Here is an 8,578-nt window from a genome sequence, read left to right as displayed (position 1 = left end):
TGACATTTGGAATGGAGGACATGCTACAATGAATAAGGAATTTGAAATCCTCCTGAGGCCAGAGTTGAGCATACCATAGGGTTAAATAATATGGAATAACTCAGTCAGATTTACATGTATTATTATCCTATTAAGAACCCTTAATAATGTTGCATTATGTGGCGACACGTGGCTCATGGGAGGAACCCATTACATTTTTTTATCTTCCTCTTTTCTATTTGGCTCTTTAGTCTCTTCCTACCCTTAGTATACCCCTGGTGTACTCTTTCCTTGATCAGGTAAAATGAAGGCTGACCTCCAAAGTTCCCTTTCTTCAGCTACATCATCTTCTTTCATCACTTTTTGCTAATGCTCCCTCCTTTTTGTAACTTATTCACATATAACCATCTAGGAATCCATGATTAGCCACCTTATTTTCCAGAACTCAGAGAACAAATGAGTAAGGTAAGTGATGGGATGAGAAATAATATTTAAATAATGTGTATGTACATAAAATGTGCTAGCTAATTAGATAAGTTATATATGCTATTTTTAAGTTCCTTTTCATTAATTCATTCTGGTGGAAAATGCAATGTATGATTGTCCCTTGCTGTGTCATTCAGATACAGACACTCAGGAATCCTTGCTTAATAGCTTATTTTCAAGAACCAGAGAGCAAATGTGAAAGACAATAGATGTATAAGGCAGTATTATTTAATAAATGCATAATGTATACTCTGTGGTGTACTAGGTGTCATAATACATAACGTTTTGAAATTGTTTTCATTAATTAATGAAAATAATGTTGCTTTCACTTTTGTGTTGATTATTTTTCTCATTTATTCAACACTATATGTGCCTGTTAGGGGCTGGGGACTCAGTGCTGGCTATTACATTGTCCCTACTTTCAAGGATTAGCTTCAGATGGCTTTGTAAGGTAGATAAGAAAATTTAGGCCCATATAAAGGTCATACAGTTCTTAAATAGCAGCCAAAAGTTAAGTCCATTTTCTGTCTATATTGCTTATGTTAATTTTGGAATATGTTTGAGGAATAAGTTAAATACCAAGAGGTATTTCAGGAGGAAACAAAGAACTGTGAGAAATTCTTTAAAAGTGAAGAGATGTTGTCTGCTACTGATGTTGCCATTTCTCTGAAGAATTACCATTTTGATTCTGAATTTTTATTTTGAATCAGTCTTTTCATTTGTGCTATAAACTAAATGTGGTGTGTGTGTGTGTGTGTGTGTGTGTGTGTGTGTGTGTGGTGTTTGTGTGCGTGTGTGGCAAAAACAAAGCAAAACAAAAAATCTTTGTCTTCCAAAGTATTTTGACAATTTTCTTCAGCAATCTCACCACCATATGTGTGGAATTAATTTAAAATTTGTTCTTAAAAATAAAATCTGAGTTTATAGTGCAGAATTGGAGTAGAAATAAAATCAGAGAGGCGATTATATCTTAAGAAACACCACTGTATATTACAACTGAATAGTTATTCAAAGGAGACATTTTTTGGGGAACTTTTTCAGCATATTTTATTCAGTTGTAACTTTATCATCTTTTTCCCCTACATTTAAAGATTAGCTGCTATTTTACAAAAGTATTTAGAATTGTAGTTGGGGCATGTAATAATATATAAAGCCCACTTCTCTTATTTCCCTGTGTGGTATTTCAGATAGTTGGACTTATAATGTTACTATTCTTTTTCCATTTCAACAGTTAATGACTACTCACTATTTAATTAACTTGACATTGGACTTCATACAGAGAACAGTGAACCACAGCTCTGCCATTGGAAACATTCCAGAAGCTAATACATGGTTATAACAAGGAAGAAAAATTGCTATAGTAGGTAAGGGTCAGGATAACACAGAGGAGGGAGGAACTAACTCAAGGGCGTTATTGGAAGGTTTACAGAGGATGTAACACTTGACCTATTTCTTCTGTCATTGCTAAGATTTCACTACAGAAGGAGAAATCTGACAATGGGGAGGAATAACATTTGCTATAGTCCTTAAATGAGAAAGAACATGAAATAATCAGGTAACTACACAGTGTGTGGAATACAATACATGTGTAGGGAATGGGGGCAACGTGGGCAGATAACAGGAACACAGAATGTAGAGTTGGAAATGTAGGTTGGGGTCAAATGAGGTCTCTGGGTAAAATTAAAAAAGATAAAACAAGCATATGGGGCACCTGGGTGGCTCAGTCTGATAGGTGTCTGACTTCGGCTCAAGTCATCATCTAGTGGTTCATGAGTTTGAGCCCCACATCAGGCTCTGTGCTTACAGTTCAGAGCCTGGAGCCTGGTTTGGATTCTGTGTCTCCCTCTCTTTCTGCCCCTCCCTCACTCACGCTCTGTCTCTTTCTCTCTCTCTAAAAAATAAACATTAAAAAAACAAGTGTAAGCAAACAAATATTTCAAAAGTATTTCCAACAAAAGTTACTAAAAATAATTTTTTTTTTTGCTCAGTAGCTATATGTGTTGGATTTTCTTGGAAGGGCTTAATTTCAAATATTTTTGTCTTGTTCACATAAGTTTACTTGCATTTCTCAGACTGCTTAGCCCCACCTTTTCATGAAACCATTGTCATTTTCAGAAAGTGTTATAATTAGACTATTGATCTTGAAATCTCTAACTCTGAAGTTCTGTGATTCAACATATGACCACCTGTTGTTCTCTTTATATTGAAAACCCTTGCCTCAACATATGTGAGCTTCTTTTGTGCATGAACTTAAGGATATTATTTTCTCATCTTTTTCTCTAGACCTAGTGTCTCTCATTAATTTTCTCATAGCCCCAGGTACTTCCTTATTCCTTAGGTTATAAATGGTAGGATTGAGCATGGGGTTGACTACCCCATAGAAAAGGATAATTAGTCTGTTTTAAGTCAGTGTCTTTGGAATTTAGCTTCATATACATACAGGAAGAGGAGTGTCCCATAAGATACAGTCATCAATAATATGTAGAAAAGGCCTTTTTTCTTCCTTTAGCTGAATTAATTTTCAGTACAGCATAGATGATGAAAATATGGAAAAAAGACATTGGTAGGAATGGAGCAGATGAAAATATTACATTGCCCAACATTATTAAACTTTTATTCAAGAAGATACCTGTTTAGGCCAGCTTTATTAAATTCACACAAAATGATTAATGATATTTCTTGCACTGTGAGTATATTTTGTGTCATTCCATTGAGAAAGCCTAATCCCAGGAGATAGTTGCCATCTAAACACAAAGTGCCTTGCTTATGATGATGGGCTATTTCAGAGATTTGCTGATGACCATGTAGAAGCCATATGTTATCACTGCTAGGAACACACAGTCTGTGACCCAATTACATAAAGAGATAGACATTTATATAATACAACCTGTCAATGGGAGGGTATTTTTTTTTATAATAGGAAGTTTGTCAGCATAGAGGTGACAAAAGAGGATGCATACCAGATATCCAGGAAGAAGAGGCTACCAAAGAAGTACATGGGCATGTGGAGGCAGGATTCCAGGAGGGTTGATGACCAAGGTGCTGTTCTCCAGGAGGATTACTAGGTACACCACTAAGCACAGGACAAAAAGGAGTTTTTTTGCCAATTCCTTGGTACTCACATCTCTCAGAATACACTGAATTTTGGTTGTCCAATTGGTCCTTTCCATTCCCCTTTTCATACCTGGAATAAGCCAGAAAAAGAAATAGTATATGAGTTAAGTGGGTGGTCCTATATTATATAAAGCAAAAGGTGAGTAGGGTGGAGGTCCAACAATTATGTGAGCCCTAGCTGGAGTGGTGGTAACAGCAGTGTGTTTGCTTGTGGGATTCCTCTTCTAGTTCATAAAGCAACTGAGCCACATCAGTAACCTATTAAAAATTCAGGCTTCTGTGCTCTGTTTTCTGAAATTGTGATGCACAAGGTCTGAGGTATGGAAAAATTATTTGCATTTTAACTAACGTGTTATTTCTGATACAATCAGTCCACAAACTCCACTTTAAAAATCAATGTTTTAGAAACAGCATGCTTTATTCTTCTCAACAAATATTTATTTATTTGATTTTACAGTATGATAGCCACTAAAAACATCATTTATTTAGAGTTTTATAGTTTACAAATGTGTTCACATACATTACTTATTTTTTTATCACTATATTCTCTGAGGAAAATTAAATCCAGAGAGAAGAAATTTATATAAAATCATTAAGTGAAGAAGCTGCTATTCAAATCTGGTCTTCCCGATTTTAAATCTCATGTATTTTAAACTATACTTTATTTTCATCCAAAAATTCTATAAGTTGGCTAAAGGGTGGGAATCAGGCACCTTTAAAAAATAATGCTCTTCAGATGATTTTAATATGCAAATAAGGATTAAAGCCACTGACCTAGTGGTGTCTTGCAAACTTTAGTACATATGTGAACCACCTGGGGGAATCTTTGAAGACTGTCGATTCTGATTCAGTTGGGCTGAGGTGGTTTCTGAGACCTGCACTTATTAACATGTTACTGGGTGATGCTGATGCTGCTTTCTACAGAACACATAGGTCACAAGGCCTCTTAGATCAACTCTCTCCAATACCTTGGAGAGCAACTTTTGGCGCTTCAGTTGTGTGTAGAATAGTGATTGGATAGTAGACAATGTGAAACTGAACATTATGGTGAGACTTGGAAGTGAGACTTCTGTGTAGTTTATTGCAAACAGTTTCATGTTCCTTAGATTTTAGATATATAAGCAACCAAATTACATGTGGCCTGTCCATCTGAGTCATTCATCTTCCACTTGTTGAATTTGCAGTTAGGGCCAATATTTTTTTTTAAAGAAGGAGTTTGAGTAAGCTAAAGAACCTGAGTTGTGTGCTAAGTGCATGGAACAAATGTCTTCAATTTGAAAAAATATTAAAGAGTAAATATTAGCAAATGAACTTCTTGTTTATAGTAAATGAATCACAGAATGTCCTTTTAAAAACAGCTCTTCATATTTTTAACCACAGTTGAAAAATATTTCCCTGATAAATAAATTAATTGATCCAAAGGATGAGTTACTTCTTAGTATTTTCAAGCAATGGCTGTGGAAATGTTAATATGATTTGCCTTGTGCTAGCCATTTGACAGTGAGTTATGCTATTCGCTGAGGAAACAATGATCATACCACTTAGTCAATATAGAAGGAAGCTTATAATCCTATTGGCTATGGGAAAGAGGGCCCATATCGAGTCTAAGCTGCACAAAACTATGCAGGTTTACAAAGAGAAAATAAGAGGGGGTGGATAGGCCAAGATATACTCCTGTCCAGTACTGTTTATGAGTGGAATTTGAATTACTGCAGGAGCATAATCAACCTACTTTTAGTCTGCCAATAAAACTCTGATAGAGGCTTTGAACAAGCATCAGTAATCTGGAATCTATACTGAAGCTGTTTTATGGAAGATATGGCTCAGGTCAAATGTCATTTCTTACCTTTTAAGTTTTCCAAAATGTTAATTCCTATTTGGAAATTATTTTCAGAAAATGATCATTTATTACTGAGACTAAAGTGGTGTATTTTGTATACTAACAGCCCCCAAATGGTTATACTGTCAAAAGATTTTACTTACAGTCATTCCTATAGGAAACCACCCATCTCTTTTAATGCTTTAAAAAATAAAATTGAGTAGAGGTCTTTATTTATATTTCTCTTGCAATGCTAGAATAGCTCCTTTAAGAGGCAGTTGATAGATTCCAAATATTCCATTCTTCAAAAGAGTACTGTGTTGAATACATTTGTGTTGAAATGCTTCCTGAATTTTTGTTTACTTCTTTGTAACATGGAGATCCAGAGCCTGTTTGTGTAAAGGAAAGAAAATAATTGAGGTTACTGATAGTACTTAAAAATTTCTCTTTATTTCTCATAAGATTTGAAGTTATAGATAATTTTTCCATCATTGTATGCTCCCTTTTTTTAAAGTTTTTACTTAAATTCTAGTTAGTTAACATACAGTGTCAAATTAGTTTCAAGTGTATGATATACTGAATCAACACTTCCACAAAACACCCAGTGCTCATCACAATAAGTGCACTCCTTAATTCCCATCACAAATTTAACTCTACCCCCACCCCACCCCATTAACCATCAGTTTATTTTCTATAGTTAAGAGTCTGTTTTTTGCTTTGCCTCTCTTTATTTTTCACTCCTTTACTCATTTATTTCTTAAATTCCACATATGAGAAAAATCATATGGTATTTGTCTTTCTCCAACTTATTTCACTTAGCATAATACTTTCTAGCTCCATCTATATTGTTGCAAATGGCAAGATTTTGTTATTTTTTTATGACTGAGTAATATTGCATTGTGTGTGTGTGTGTGTGTGTGTGTGTGTGTGTGTGTGTGCACGTGCATACACACATATCTTCTTTATCCATTTATTCATGGATGCATACTGGGCTGTTTCCATAGTTTGGCTATTGCAGATAATGCCGCTATAAACATTGAGATGGATGTGTCCCTTTGAATTAGTATTTTTGTATTCTTTGGGTAAATTCTTAGTAGTGTAATTGCTGGATCACAGGGTAGTTATATTTTTCACTTTTTGAAGAACTTCCATACTTCGGCTGCAACAGTTTGATTCCCACCAAAAGTGCAAGAGGGTTTCCATTTCTCCACATCCTCACCAACACTTGCTTCTTGTGTTGTTGATTTTAGCTATTCTAACAGGTGTGAGGTGGTATCTCATTGTAGTTTTGGTATGTATTTTCCTGATGATGAGTGATGTTGAGTATCTTTTCATGTGTTTGTTAGCCATCTTGGATGCCTTCTTTGGAAAAATGTTCATGTCTTCTGCCCACTTTTTAATAGGATTACTCATTTTTTGACTATTGAGTTTTATAAGTTCTTTATATATTTTGGAAATTAATCCTTTAATTAGACATGTCATTTCAAAGTATCTTCTCCATTCTGTAGGTTACCTTTTAGTTTTGTTGATTTTTTCCTTTCTGTGCAGAAGCTTTTTATTTATTTATTTATTTATTTATTTATTTATTTATTTTTTTAATATATGAAATTTACTGTCAAATTGGTTTCCATACAACACCCAGTGCTCATCCCAAAAGGTGCCCTCCTCAATACCCATCACCCACCCTGCCCTCCCTCCCACCCTGCTCTCCCTCCCACCCCCCATCAACCCTCAGTTTGTTCTCAGTTTTTAACAGTCTCTAATGCTTTGGCTCTCTCCCACTCTAAGCTCTTTTTTTTTTTTTTTTTTGCTTCCCCTCCCCCATGGGTTTCTGTTAAGTTTCTCAGGATCCACATAAGAGTGAAACCATATGGTATCTGTCTTTCTCTGTATGGCTTATTTCACTTAGCATCACACTCTCCAGTTCCATCCATGTTGCTACAAAAGGCCATATTTCATTTTTTCTCATTGCCACGTAGTATTCCATTGTGTATATAGACCACAATTTCTTTATCCATTCATCAGTTGATGGACATTTAGGCTCTTTCCATAATTTGGCTATTGTTGAGAGTGCCGCTATAAACATTGGGGTACAGGTGCCCCTATGCATCAGTACTCCTGTATCCCTTGGATAAATTCCTAGCAGTGCTATTGCTGGGTCATAGGGTAGGTCTATTTTTAATTTTCTGAGGAACCTCCACACTGCTTTCCAGAGCGGCTGCACCAATTTGCATTCCCACCAACAGTGCAAGAGGGTTCCCATTTCTCCACATACTCTCCAGCATCTATAGTCTCCTGATTTCTTCATTTTGGCCACTCTGACTGGCGTGAGGTGGTATCTGAGTGTGGTTTTGATTTGTATTTCCCTGATAAGGAGCGACGTTGAACATCTTTTCATGTGCCTGTTGGCCATCCGGATGTCTTCTTTAGAGAAGTGTCTATTCATGTTTTCTGCCCATTTCTTCACTGGGTTATTTGTTTTTCGGGTGTGGAGTTTGATGAGCTCTTTATAGATTTTGGATACTAGCCCTTTGTCCGATGTGTCATTTGCAAATATCTTTTCCCATTCCGTTGGTTGCCTTTTAGTTTTGCTGGTTGTTTCCTTTGCTGTGCAGAAGCTTTTTATCTTCATAAGGTCCCAGTAATTCACTTTTGCTTTTAATTCCCTTGCCTTTGGGGATGTGCCGAGTAAGAGATTGCTACGGCTGAGGTCAGAGAGGTCTTTTCCTGCTTTCTCCTCTAAGGTTTTGATGGTTTCCTGTCTCACATTCAGGTCCTTTATCCATTTTGAGTTTATTTTTGTGAATGGTGTGAGAAAGTGGTCTAGTTTCAACCTTCTGCATGTTGCTGTCCAGTTCTCCCAGCACCATTTGTTAAAGAGACTGTCTTTTTTCCATTGGATGTTCTTTCCTGCTTTGTCAAAGATGAGTTGGCCATACGTTTGTGGGTCTAGTTCTGGGGTTTCTATTCTATTCCATTGGTCTATGTGTCTGTTTTTATGCCAATACCATGCTGTCTTGATGATGACAGCTTTGTAGTAGAGGCTAAAGTCTGGGATTGTGATGTCTCCTGCTTTGGTCTTCTTCTTCAAAATTACTTTGGCTATTCGGGGCCTTTTGTGGTTCCATATGAATTTTAGGATTGCTTGTTCTAGTTTCGAGAAGAATGCTGGTGCAATTT

This window comes from Panthera pardus, unplaced genomic scaffold (genome assembly GCF_024362965.1).
Source record: "Panthera pardus isolate Hobbes unplaced genomic scaffold, ASM2436296v1 HiC_scaffold_20, whole genome shotgun sequence".
Taxonomy (NCBI): domain Eukaryota; kingdom Metazoa; phylum Chordata; class Mammalia; order Carnivora; family Felidae; genus Panthera; species Panthera pardus.
Note: the sequence above shows the minus strand (reverse complement) of the source record.